The 13,974-nt window shown below is 46.5% G+C and overlaps 1 pseudogene; it reads left to right on the forward strand.

Annotated features, from left to right (window-relative positions):
* The first annotated feature begins 947 nt into the window (after nt 1-947).
* LOC139274596 (elongation factor 1-beta pseudogene) lies at nt 948-2,969 on the forward strand (annotated as a pseudogene).
* The last annotated feature ends 11,005 nt before the right edge of the window (nt 2,970-13,974 follow it).

Below are 13,974 nucleotides of genomic sequence, written 5' to 3' on the forward strand. Positions count from 1 at the left end.
CTTTAGGGTTCCAAACTTTTCTGTTTTTAGTCCTAAATTAAATTTCCTTTTGAATGAGCCCAAACACAGGGAGAGTGCTTGTGAATTTTGCACCCCCTTCAAGGGTGGGCAGAAAAGTTGTCGAGAATCAACACAATTTTGCACTTCGAATCCAGCCCGACCGATGTGCAATGGGCTCTTGCCTCCGGTACAAAATATTTTTGGAACCACTCGAGACATAGTTTAGTGGTTATCCAACGTTTCTTGTTGCCACGGTATATCAATGGGAATATTTTCACCCTTTGAATGCCCTTGGCTTCACACTTTTCCCAATTACCATGAGCTTGCCCTTGTGCACACCTGCTGTGTTGCTGCAACCAAGGACAGTTGCCTTGTCCTTTGACACCTTCATACCAGCTGGTGCCTCCTCAGCATCTGTTGCTAAGGTTTTTCTAGGCAGACAGCGCCAATAGAGAGCAGTTTCATTGGAGTTGTATACCTGCTCGGGGGATAACTTCTCCTTTGCAACTAACTGCAAATTCATCAACTGAGTTAGCTGCTGCTTCGTGCTTTGCACTTCTTTTTTCACTGCACACACAATGTAGAGTAATACCATGCCTGGTTTTAAATTTCTGCAGCCATCCTTGAGAATATTCACATTCATGTTTTTTTGTGGAATATTTTCGCTTGCGCCATTAACATCTCGCCAGAAATGCTAACACCATCATTCTGACGAAGCCTAAACCAGTGTAATAGAGCACTCTCTAATTCAATACTTTTTCCTCCCCTCAATGTTTTATGAAAGACCATACTTTTCTTACTTTCACTCTCAGCAAAAAACTTGAGGATCTTATCCTTTTGCTTCTTAATGACACACCAACATTGTAAAACTCAGACAAGGCCCGTACCAATGTGCTTATGTCCAATTTCTTCAACAATTACATCTTTTGCTGTATGGATAACGACACATGCTTAGGCCTGGTACCACTTCCATGATGGTCCCTTTGAAGCCATATTCAGGAGTAAATCAGAACACTGAGAACTGGAAACCAGGACACCAACCACAAAACGCAGCAGGAAGTATGGTGGGAAGTGCGGGAAAACACCTCTCTAAAATCTCGGGCCTCCCTCTCTTGCAATGCTGGTTTCCCAGGCTGCGGGCTGGGGGCTGGGAGTGCGGCAGTGAGGAAGACCACAGGGGGGTGGGCGGTGGAACGTGGGGTTGGGGATATCGGGGCTGACTGGCTTGAGGTTGGGAGTGAGTGTGGGAGAGACATGGTGGGGACGTTAGCGGCCCCTGGGGGCGGGGAGAGAGGGAGGTGGTCCGAGGTCAGGGGGGGGGATGAGGCAGGAGTTTGCTCGAGGTCGGGGGAGGGGGGGGGGAGGGGGCAGGTCGGCGGCCCGCCCGAGTGGGCCCCGAGGTGTCAGCAGGCCGGCCGGCCCCGAGGTGGCTTGAGGCTGGTTTGTAAACCATTGAAAGCACATGACCTCCCCTTATCTGGAACCCTCTGGACCTGGCCTGTTCTAAATGAAGTATTTTTCTGGATAAGGGGAGGTTACACATGATCACCCCTTATCCAGAAAAATACTTATCCAGAACAGGCCAGGGTTCCGGATATGGCAGCTTCAACCTGTAATTATCTTAGAGAGAATGCAACGAAGGTACAATGACTGATTCCCGGGATGGGGAATTGCCTTACGAGGAGAGATTAAGTAGATTAGGCCCATGTTCCATAGAGTTTAGAAGAATGTGAAGTGATCTCATTGAAACCTAAAATTATTAAGGGACTTGACAGAATAGATGCTGAGAGGATGTTGGAGTGTCTAGAACTAGGGATAACATCTCAGAATAAGAGGTCGGTCACTTCAGCTGAGATGAAGAGAAATTTCTTCACTCAAAGGGTTTTGAATCTTTCAAATTCTCTCCCCCAGAGGGCTGTGGATGCTCAGTCGTTGAGTATATTCAAGGCAGAGATCGGTAGAATTTTGGATACTAAGGAAAACAAGGTATATGGTGGATAATGTGGGTAGGTGGATTTGAGGTAGATCAGCTATGAACTTATTGAATGGCGGAGCAGGCTCGAAGGGCTGAATGGCCTCCTAATGCTCCTATTTCTGATGTCTTAAGTTTTGATGACTTGGATGCCTAATATTGTCCTCCTTGCTAGCCTTGCCTTCAGAACATCAGCAGGTATAAGAAATATTTGGCTGTTTAATGCTCTCTCTCTCCGGCCACAACAATAGCAAAAGCTCTGCACAAAACAAAGCTCTAGCCTATCAACTGCCAGAGGGTGAAATGTGGAGTCAGTTGTTAAGCGTTAGAAATTTGAATCTTAAATCCGAACCAGCACTACCATAAATTTAGGGACTTGAATTCCTGAGGGTGCTTTGTGACTACCTTGCAGACAGGAGCTATATGAAGGAGGATATAATATCTCAGACTAACATAGATGCGTTTGAAGTTCTTGGTGGTCCACCCTTGGCTGATTTTCACCATACTCTATGGTGGCACAGTGACATCCGGTCCTATGAAAGCACAAAGGCTACCATTCCAGGCATTAAGCAGCCTCTTGATAAATGCCCTCAAAAAAATGTAGAAAACACACCACCAAAAAAAGCAGCAGCAAATGATGACATTGATCTCTTCCATCTGATGAGAAAGACACAAATACAAATGCTAACAGGATCAAGGAAGAGCATATAGCTCAATATGAAGCACTCATTACTAAATTATCCATTGTACTGAATTTGATACCATGGGATGATGAAACTGACATGAGAAGACTGGCAGGCTATTTACTCTCTGTAATATGGATGGCTTAGCTTGGTGTTCCTCCAAACTGGTATCAGGTGGTTATGGCAACAGGAAGCTATAGATTTAATAAGTGGTTGAAGATGAGAAATTGGCAACAGATATGTTGGAAGAAGCTATCACTCCATTTGAAGATTACGTGCAATTTGTTGATGTGGCAGCCTTCAACAAGATGTAACAAAAAAACGACTTCCATGTATATAGTGCCTTTCACAACCTCAGGACATCCTAAAGCACTTTACAGGCAATTAAGAACTTTTTGAAGTGCAGTCACTGTTGTAATGTGCACAGCAAGGGCTGACAAAGAGCAATATGATAATGATGAGATATACTGTTTTTAGTAATGTTGGTGGAGGGATCAATATTCTTATGTTCTTATGAAATATTGGTCAGGGTACCAAGAAGAAGCGCCGTGCTCTTTGAAATAGTGCAATCGGATCTTTTACGTCCACCTGAGAAGACAGACAGGGCCTTGGATGAACATCTCTACTGAAAGTTGACACCTCCAACAGTGTAACATTCTCTCAGTACTGCACTGGAGTCCCAGCATAGATTTTGAGCTCAATTCTCTGGATGGAACTTGAAGAAAGAAAGACAGACTTGCATTTATATAGCACCTTTTACAACCACCAGACATTCCAAAGTGTTTTACAGGAAATGAAGTATTTTTTGAAGTGTAATCACTGTTGTAATGTAGAAAACAGGGCAGCCAATTTGCACACAGCAAGCTCCTGCAAACAGCAATGTGATAATGACCAGATAATCTGTTTTTTGTGATTTTGAATATTGGCCAGGTCACCGGGGATAACTCCCCTGCTCTTCTTCGAAATAGTGTCATGGGATCTTTGCCATCCACCTGAGAGAGCAGACAAGGCCTCAGTCGAATGTCACATTCGAAAGACGACACCTCCAACAGTTGCTCAGCACTGCACTGGAGTGAATGGTCTAGGATTTGAACCCACAACCTTCTGACTTAAAAGCGAGTGTGCTACCCATTGAGCCACAGATGACACAAACATTCAGCAGTGAACCCCAGCTGAACTTTCTTGATCTTATCATATCTCTCAGAAATACCTGACAGTGCTTCACATATGATTTAAAATGCAGATTCTGTTATGGAGGCAAATATGACAGTCAGTTTATTCATGGCAAGATCCCATAGAGGTGACCAGTTAATCTGTTTTTGATGGTGAAAGTTGAATAAGGAACATTAAGAATGAAATCAGAACCACTGGATATTAAACAAGATTTCTGAATGAAGAGTTATTTTTATCGTCAACAATATGTTTACTTTTAGCAAAATAACCAAGTTATAATACACAGATGACTTTGATTTTGTGCAATTTACAACTGAGGATAAGGTATCAACATCTTACAGGTTACACAGGATACACCATAGTACTGTGTAGTATCCTATATCATGTGACACTGCTTCAATGGAAATATTTGTTGCATTAAAGGAACCAGCCTTCATCAATGTTGTTTATTGAATGTTCAAGGTCAATGCATTGTTTTAGTGTGCGACTAGTACCAAAGGGTGGATGCAGATTTGAGTCCCGTTCAGCTCAGATTCTCATCTGAGGTTAATCAAGTTGAGAGCTCGAAGCAAAATTGTTGAGTTTCTGAGGCAAGGCAGTCCTGGATACCCGGCCACAGCGGTCAAAAATCATAATTGAACCCACATCCAAGGGTCCTGAACTTAAGGAAAGGTAACTTCGATAGTATGAGGTGTGAATTAGCTAGAATAGACTGGCGAATGATATTTAAAGTATTGATGGTGGATAGGCAATGGCAGATATTTAAAGACCACATGGATGAACTTCAACAATTGCACATCCCTGTCTGGAGTAAAAATAAAACGGAGAAGGTGGCTCAACCGTAGCTAATAAGAGAAATTAGGGATAGTGTTAAATCCAAGGAAGAGGCAAATAAATTGGCCAGAAAAAGCAGCAAACCTGAGGACTGGGAGAAATTTAGAATTCAGCAGAGGAGGACAAAGGATTTAATTAGGAGGGGGGAAAATAGAATATGAGAGGAAGCTTGATGGGAACATAAAAACTGACTGCAAAAGCTTCCATAGATATGTGAAGAGAAAAAGATTAGTGAAGACAAATGTAGGTCCCTTGCAGTCAGAATCAGGTGAATTTATAATAGGGAACAAAGAAATTGCGGACCAATTGAACAAATACTTTGATTCTGTCTTCACGAAGGAAGACACAAATAATCTTCCGGAAGTACTAGGGGACCGAGGGTCTAGCGAGAAAGAGGAACTGAAGGAAATCCTTATTAGACATGAAATTGTTAAGGAATTGATGGGATTGAAGGACGATAAATCCCCAGGGCCTGATAGTCTGCATCCCAGAGTACTTAAGCAAGTGGCCCGAGAAATAGTGGATGCATTGGTGATCATTTTCCAGCAGTCTATCGACTCTGGATCAGTTCCTATGGACTGGAGGGTAGCTACTGTAACACCACTTTTTAAAAAAAGGAGGGAAAGAGAAAACGGGGAATTATAAACAGGTTAGCCTGACATCGGTGGTGGGGAAAATGTTGGAATCAATTATTAAAGATGAAATAGCAGCGCATTGGGAAAGCAGTAACAGGATTGGTCCAAATCAGCATGGATTTATGAAAGGGAAATCATGCTTGACGAATCTTCTAGAATTTTTTGAGGATGTAACTAGTAGAGTGGACAAGGGAGAAGCAGTGGATGTGGTGTATTTAGACTTTCAAAAGGCTTTTGACAAGGTCCCATACAAGAGATTAGTGTGAAAAATTAAAGCACATGGTATTGAGGGTAATGTATTGATATGGATAGAGAGCTGGTTGGCAGACAGGAAGCAGAGAGTTGGGATAAACGGATTCTTTTCAGAATGGCAGGCAGTGACTAGTGGAGTGCCGCAGGGCTCAGTGCTGGGACCCCAGCTATTTGCAATATACATCAATGGTTTAGATGAAGGATTTGAGTGTAATATCTCCAAGTTTGCAGATGACACTATGCTGGGTGGCGGTGTGAGCTGTGAGGAGGATGCTAAGAGGCTGCAGGGTGGCTTGGATACATTAGGTAAGTGGGCAAATGCATGGCCGATACAGTATAATGTGGATAAATGTGAGGTTATCCACTTTGGTGGCAAAAACAGGAAGGTAGAATATTATCAGAATGGCGACATATTAGGAAAACGGGAGGTGCAACGAGACCTGGATGTCATGGCACATCAATCATTGAAAATTGGCATGTAGGTACAGCAGGGAGTGAAGAAGGCAAATGATATGTTGGCCTTCATAGCTAGGGGATTTGAGTATAGGAGCAGGGAGGTCTTACTGCAGTTGTACAGGGCCTTGGTGGGGCCTCACCTGGAAGATTGTGTTCAGTTTTGCTCTCCTAATCTGAGGAAGGATATGCTTGCTATTGAGGGAGTGCAGTGAAGGTTCACCAGACTGATTCCCGGGATGGCAGAACTGACATATGAGGAGAGACTGGATCGACTGAGCCTATATTCACTGGAGTTTAGAAGAATGAGAGGGCATCTCATAGAAACATATTAAGTTCTGACGGGATTGGACAGGTTAGAGACAAGAAAAATGTTCCCGATACTGGGGATGTCCAGAACCAGGGGTCACAGTCTAAGGATAAGGGGTAACCCATTTAGAACCGAGATGAGGAGAAACTTCTTCACACAGAGAGTTGTTAACCTGTGGAATTCTCTACCGCAGAAAGTTGTTGAGGCCAGTTCATTAGATATATTCAAGAGGGAGTTAGATATGGCCCTTATGGCTAAAGGGATCAAGGGGTATGGAGAGAAAGCAGCAAAGGGGTACTGAGGTGAATGATCAGCCATGATCTTACTGAATGTTGGTGCAGGCTCGAAGGGCTGAATGGCCCACTTCTGCACCTATTTTCTATGTTTCTATGTTTGCTTCGAACTCCGAGCCAAGAGGCGTCACTGAGGAACAGCAACTGATGAGCACTTAATAAAAATTGGTATATGCAAAATATGAAATAACTATTTATGCATCTCACAATACAGTGGGAGGCGTAAAGCAGACCACTTAAATTAAACTTTAACCATCGTGACTCCACACAGAGAAAGCAAAGCATGAGAGCTCGAGTTTGGAAGGAATGGCCCAATAAGTGTTAGTGTCTCAACAACAACAACAACAACTTGTATTTATATCATGTCTTTAACATAGTGATACATCCCAAGGTGCTTCACAGGAGTATTATGAGACAAAAAATTTGACAGCTGTAAGCGGTTTTGATCCTAGCCCAATGGCTCGATGGACGGTTCGAATCGCCTCCCCCCCTTTTGAGAATTCGGGGATTATTATTCAGAGTGTAAATGGAATAAGTCACTGACAAAAGTGCTTCAGTGAAAAATCGCGCTTATTTATTTGGTCTAACATACACTGGCTAAAACATGCACTACGAAACAAAATCACTGTCTCTGTGGAGAATAAGATCCAGGTTAGAACAACATACAGTACAACACTGAGGACCGGTGACATGCAGTAATTTCCTTGTTGCTATGGTGGAGTCTAACTCCACCCCACCAGCAAATTACCCAGTTGTATGAAGCTCCCTCCCCAAAATAGCCCGAAAAAGCTTTACTTCCAAGAAAACTCTGAGCCCTTTACACCCCACACAGCTCTCATGGCGCTCTGGTTACCAGCTTGGGACACTCGCGACCATGCTCACCAGTTGGTCTCGATCACTCAGCTCGTCCTTCTTCTTGTCATGTCGGTCTTAGTGGAGCGAGAGAGATGGGGGGAGCGCTCGAAAACGCTCCAGAATGCTGGAGAATGGTGGAAAAGAGTCTATCTTTAAAAGGAGTCCAGCTGTCCTTATCTCTCCCGCCAATCTTTGAAATCCTTTTGCTTCTAAGTACTCCATGTTTAGTCGGTGATGGTCCATCAGACCCATGTGTATTGAACTGATGGCCCAGGGTCTGGGACATCTCTCAGCTTTTGTGGTGGGAAGAACTGGCCCCTCTTGGTTCGGCCAGGCTAGTGGGTTCATTGTTCCGCTTCTCTTCTGAGATGGAGTTGAGAAGTGCCTTTTCATATTAGATTGGCTTTCCAATAGTTTATGCATGCCTCAGATATCTGAGCCCCTTCCCTTTTGCTAGGGCGAACCTGTACATTGTGGATGACTGACAGTTCTTTGTCACAGCCAACTGCCATGCCATCTCTGGAGTTTTAACAAACCAGCCTTTTCACGAATCTGCACAGGGTGACCCCATCACAGGGAAAGTACCCTCAGAGAAAAAAAAATAAAGTCCACAAAATATTCTCGACTGAGTCCATTCTTTAAAAAGAGATTTTGCGATCTCTTCAGTCCCCCATTTGATGCTTTTTCTTTCCATAAAACATCGCTCGACGAGAGAGCAAAGGCCAAAGTCTCCCGCAAGTGAAGCTGTTCCCCTGATTTTATGTTTTAAAACCCCAGAACGATAGCTCTTATGGTGTGTCACAGTTCCCTTCTAGAGTCAAAACATAAGAAAACAGCTTCTTCACACATAAGACCCACAAGCCGTTACAAAAAAAAAATAATCACTGCGCACATCACACAGTACAACATTGACAGGTGGTGACACATTGCAAAAACTACAACAGCGCACATCGCACTATACAGAGTGTGAAATTATAACCAGAATATAATACACTTGCTTACAGAACTTTGGTACGTTACAAGTTTTGGCAGGGAGAAACCATCATCAACAATTACACCTCTCCGAGTCGATCTAACATCCCTTACCACTGCGGTCGGAGCATCTGGCTCCGTCGCCTGCAGCTGGTGTACAACAAATAGCTTACAAGCAACAATTGTATGATAACTAATGCATGGGAACAGACGCGGATCCAGGGAGGAATCTCTACACTCAGACCGATGTCCCACCACGGTGGCGAGACAATCCCCTTGATCTCCTCCCCCACTTCTACTGTCTTTTGCTCTAAAGTGTACAAATGTCTCTGGGAGAGCTCAATGGCCTTTATTAACTCAGTGAGGTGTCCCAGCAGAAAAGGAATCAAAATGCTCCACATAGTCCTGGAGATGCGTGAAGGTGTTGTTCACAGTGAGGTGAATGGTCGAGGGTTCGGGGATGGGAATAATTCGCTCTTGTGCCACTTGAACCTCCGCCTTGGGTTTGAAACAAAAACCGTTGTCGCTCACCGGACACCACATATCCTGGCTGTACCGATAACAGAGTGCACTTGTGGTGACAAAGTATGTCCCCACTCCCCAAGTGGAGGTACGTGATCTGGTGCCATCATTTCCATAGCGCAATTGATAGGTTCCGCGCCTGCAGAAGCAAACCCACATTCTGATCGAGCAAAAGCAGTCCAGTGCTAAGGGCACAGTATTCCATGTGCACCCCGGCTCTGGCATCCGGAGAGGTCAGTGCCTGTCATAGCATGCTCCCGCTTTATGACATATGGCGGGACCACTTTAAAACGAACATGCACTCCTCCACAAATGGTCCCGATATTCTCAACCCTGTATACCGGTGCTGGCCAGGATGACCCACCCATTACCGGCATCATTGTTACAATTCCCATCATTGTATGGTTGGACCGCCCACAATCTACAGGGATAGGGTAGGCTTCAGAGGCTAAACGAAGCTGTCACGGGCTCAATGAATTGCTATACGGGTGCAGCGCGGTGAGATGCTTGTTGCTTATCCATGAAGGGACGCGACCTTGCCTCAGGTCCTCCCGGTTGCTGCGGCCCTCGGCCAGCAACCATGCTCCATACAGCACGCACCTCATTCCGTGCAGCCTGTTCCCTGTCCTCCCGTATCAAATCATTAACAGCTTTAGCGTGCCTCTCCAGCTCCGCAATCACCTCCTTTAAATGAACGGTCATTGCCTGGTCCTCATGAAGCTCTGAACCCACCACTGTGTTCTCTTCCCCTAGAATCTTAAGCAATTGGTTCTTTAACCCAGTGATCTGCGTCTGGAGTTGTACATCATCCATACTATTAACAATACCCGTTCCTGTACTGAACGCTGTGGCTACATCATTCCAGGTCCCTTTTCTCTGCCTCCCAGACCCCACACTATTCCCAACGTTCAGATCATAAAGCTGTTCGATATCTACATTTCCATAGTACAGTTCATAAAACTCCTGAAGCATCACTTTTAACAGAGCTTCATAAAGCTTCTCCTGCTTCTTCGGGCACCACACAGGCAGGTGGACTTCAGTCAGGTCAGGATCACAGATGTCACAGAGTAGTGCACATTCTGAAACAAAACTTTTTCAGTGGGGCTTAACACCAACCCATTCCCTGGACCTATGGTGGTGGTGGGACACCTATCTACAGTCGTCTGTACCGTTGGGGCTCTGGGCGGGAGTTTCCTGGTGTATGAGATCAGCTCTGTGGCATTGATGATGTTCGGGGGATTTGGGATCACACAGGTGTCCACAGTCTGATCCCAATCAATCCCACCACCTGCTAAACGCGATCGGCACACCAGTTGGACAGATCTTTTCCGACCCCCACATACACACATAAATCCCTTCCTCGGATTCCCATCCCCTTATCACAACACACATTCACTCCTCCCTGAGAAGCCATGATTGTTCGGTACGTGTCGTTACCTAGTCTTTCCCAGTCAGCTGTCTGGTCCCGTGTTTCCATGCTCTATTTCCTGAGACACCACGACCTGCCCAGTGGAATGTGTCCCCTACAGCGAAGGCACACCCTTTTACCCTCCGCTACCCGAACCCGGGGGGTGGTGACCACTATTCTCGGGCATGGGATAGATGCTTCACCACAGGTGAACTTGTCATGGCTGGAATTCGACCACAGCCATCCCGGCCATATCCCCTTGTGGAGATAGATGCTCGCCCCACCCTTCGAGCCACCTCCAGTAGTCACAGTCGGTCCATCTCCGCCGGTGCAGCCAAAACCAACCGATTCCTCAGTGTCGCCTCTGTGACTCGTGCTGGCTTCAATCATGACGATCAGGATTACTATGACTGACTTCATCTTGTTCTTAGGCGTTCCCTGAAAACACACAGAAGACAACGTTATCCTTGGGGTGATGCCTCACCTTTCTAATTCATTGGATATATTCAAGAGGGAGTTAGATATGGCCTTACGGTTAAAGGGATCAAGGGGTATGGAAAGAAAGCAGGAAATGGGTACTGAGGTGAATGATCAGCCATGATCTTATTGAATGGTGGTGCAGGCTCGAAGGGCTGAATGGCCTACTCCTGCAACTATTTTCTATGTTTCTATGTTACACATGATTACCTTTGGTAACCGGAATATATGTAAATTACAAGTTTTACAGACAAGCTAAGGCAACAGATAGGAGAGAAAAAAGTTACGTACAGTGCCACCCGACTCCGGGTGGTCACACTAGGTCTCCTCGACCCTGGGCCTCTTACGACCCCGGCTTCCTTCATTCTCCGATGTGTAAGGAGGCGTCCACGGTAGCCTTGGCCAAGGGATCCTGGCACTTCTCCTCACTCCTGCCCCCACAGGCAGAACGGCTGGTCCCTCTGTGGGCTCCTCACAGTCCCAGATTATGGGTTGGAGACCCACACCTGTAGCGCAGCTCACCACTCCCTGCTGTTTCCTCCTCTTATCAGCTCTTTCCCCAGGGTTGAAAAGCTTGCACTGATTGGTATGGAACCATTTAGTGCGTTGGGGAATTTTGACTGCATAGACCATCAGACTTGCCTTATCCATGATATTGTACGGTCCCATGTATTGCGGTTCAAAAGTCCCTACCCTGGCGAAGTTTCTGACCATTACTTGATCTCCGATCTTCCACTCGTGGTGCCTCTGAGGCTCAAACAATAAACGATTTCTACGATGTTGCTTCCCCATGTTACTGGCAGCTTGCCAATGGATCAGTTTGAGATGCTCAGACAGATTCTTAACAAACCTTTCCCGGTTCACCTCTCTCAACTGACCTTCCGTGAGAACTGGGTGTTCTCATGACCCTGCCAGTCACGAGCTCATGCGGGGAATACCATGTGCTTCTAGACGGGCTGGCTCGGACCCCCATCAGAAGTAACGGCGAGACCCCCACCCATTTTCGAGGCGAGTCTCCAGTTTTCTTTCGTAACCTTTCCTTGATGGTCCTATTCATTCGCTCCATAATCCCTGATGACTGCGGGTTGTGGGCGACATGCCATTTACCCTCTATACCTAGCATCTTCAGAGTCGCCTGCATGACTGCCCCTGTGAAGTGACTCCCCTGATCGGACTCCACATACTGTGGTAGCTCCCACCTAGAGAACAATTCTCTCACTAGAATCCTTGTGGTCCCCAAAGCTGTGGCTGTTCGGCAAGGGAAGGCTTCTGCCCATTTAGAGAACCCATCTACCGGGACCAGGCAGTATTTGTAACCCCCTGCGCGGTGGGCAATGGCCCGATATAATCGACCTGTGTGGACTGCCATGGTCCCTCCATGCTCCTTGTGTGTCCCATAGATACCTTCCTTTTCTGGGGTCAGGATTGTTTGCAGCACACACCAAGCAATCCGCGCAGAAGTCGCAGACGTCCTCCCTCAGTTGCGGCCACCACCCTGCCTGTTCCACACATTGCCAGGTGGTCTCTGGCCCGGGGTGCCCCGGTCCTGGACCCTCGTGGGCCAACTGAAGGAATTCTCTCTGGTGTTGCTGCAGAAATACCCACTGTTCCCCTCTGAAAACCATCCCTTCCTTTACCTTCCACTCCATATGGATCCTCTCCCTTATCTCCCTGAGTCAGCATCTCCAGAACAGTCTTTAGAACAGAATCCTGTGACTGGACCATCTTTAGGTCCGGGGCCAATGCTATCTCTGCATTCCCTTGTGTCCCACCTCTGCCTCTGATCGCGGCTACTGGACTCAACCCATAAGGATCCCAAAACGTGCCCGTTCGAGCACCATTCTTGGCCAGTACGTCGGCCTGCTGATTGCCTTCCGCATGGGGTTCTGACTTAGAATGGGCCTTGACTTGTGGATATAGAAATCCTCCTGGGTTCCTATCGATGTTATGATCTGTTACAATAATGGCTTGGTTACTAGGGGTTAACCGTCTGCAGCTGTGAACCCGCGACGAGACCAAATGGCCAAATATTCTGTACATGAATTGCAAGTGGACATGCTGGTCCGAGCAAATTGTGTCGGGTGTCGGGAACTCTTCAGGGTGAGTAACCACATACACCACCGCTGAGAGTTCAGCGTGCTGTGCGCTCATGGTGCTTTGGAGTTTAATGTCCTTGGTAATGCCCGCCTTTGGGTCAAAAATCCCACATCCAGTGAGTCTCTCCCTTGCCACCACTGTACTGGACCCATCTACATAGATCTCGTGGCCCATGGGATGGATCCCAGCCCGAAACCCTACGTTTATGTCCCATACTCCTTCAACAAAACATTTGTGAGCCACCCCTGGGTAGATCAAATTTGCGGCGAGTTTGGGCTCACAGAGGCCTTTCATGCTCAAATTCATCTGCGTGAACAATAAAATCCAGCGAGCAATGTGTGCACTGCTCACTGTGCCGTCCTTTATCCTCCCATCCAGAAGCATCTGAGTGGGCATATGAGGGGTTAAGAGTGTTATCGGGTACACCCCCGTGAAGATTTGTTATCTCTTAACTGCCCAATGTGTTGCAAGCAAGTTGTTGTGTATGGAGAAAGAGTCAGACTGAACACTGTGAGCTCAAAGTAAAGTGTGAACTTAGTCTTTTATTGCAGGTCTCCAGAGTGCCTCAACAACCTGTGAAGCCTCCTTAAATACTTGTGCTCCCAAGAGATTATGGGATCCCTTGGGACTCCAGGGGATGAGCCCTCTGGTGGCTGTACAGAGTAAATACAAGTATATATATACAACACAAGTGCCTCTCACAATAGGAGTACCCCCTCTCGACATCAGTGAGGATTCTTGATGAGTATACCACAGGCCTCAGCTTGCCATGCCACTCCTGGAGCAGCACTGCACTCAAACTGTCCCCTGTGGCAGCTACCTCCAAAAAGAACTCCTCTCCCCCATCAACTGCTCCTAAAGCTGGTGCGGTCTGCAGATCTCTCTTCAGACGACTAAAAGCTGCCATGCAGTCCTCATCCTACTCACAGCCCACTCCCTTGTGAAGGAGCTGGAGTAGAGAGGCTGCCGTAGTGGCATCGTCCTCCATGAAATCCCTGCAGTACCCTGTGAGTCCCAGGAAGGATCTTACCCCCGTTA

This window comes from Pristiophorus japonicus, chromosome 10, assembly GCF_044704955.1.
Source record: "Pristiophorus japonicus isolate sPriJap1 chromosome 10, sPriJap1.hap1, whole genome shotgun sequence".
NCBI classification, from domain to species: domain Eukaryota; kingdom Metazoa; phylum Chordata; class Chondrichthyes; family Pristiophoridae; genus Pristiophorus; species Pristiophorus japonicus.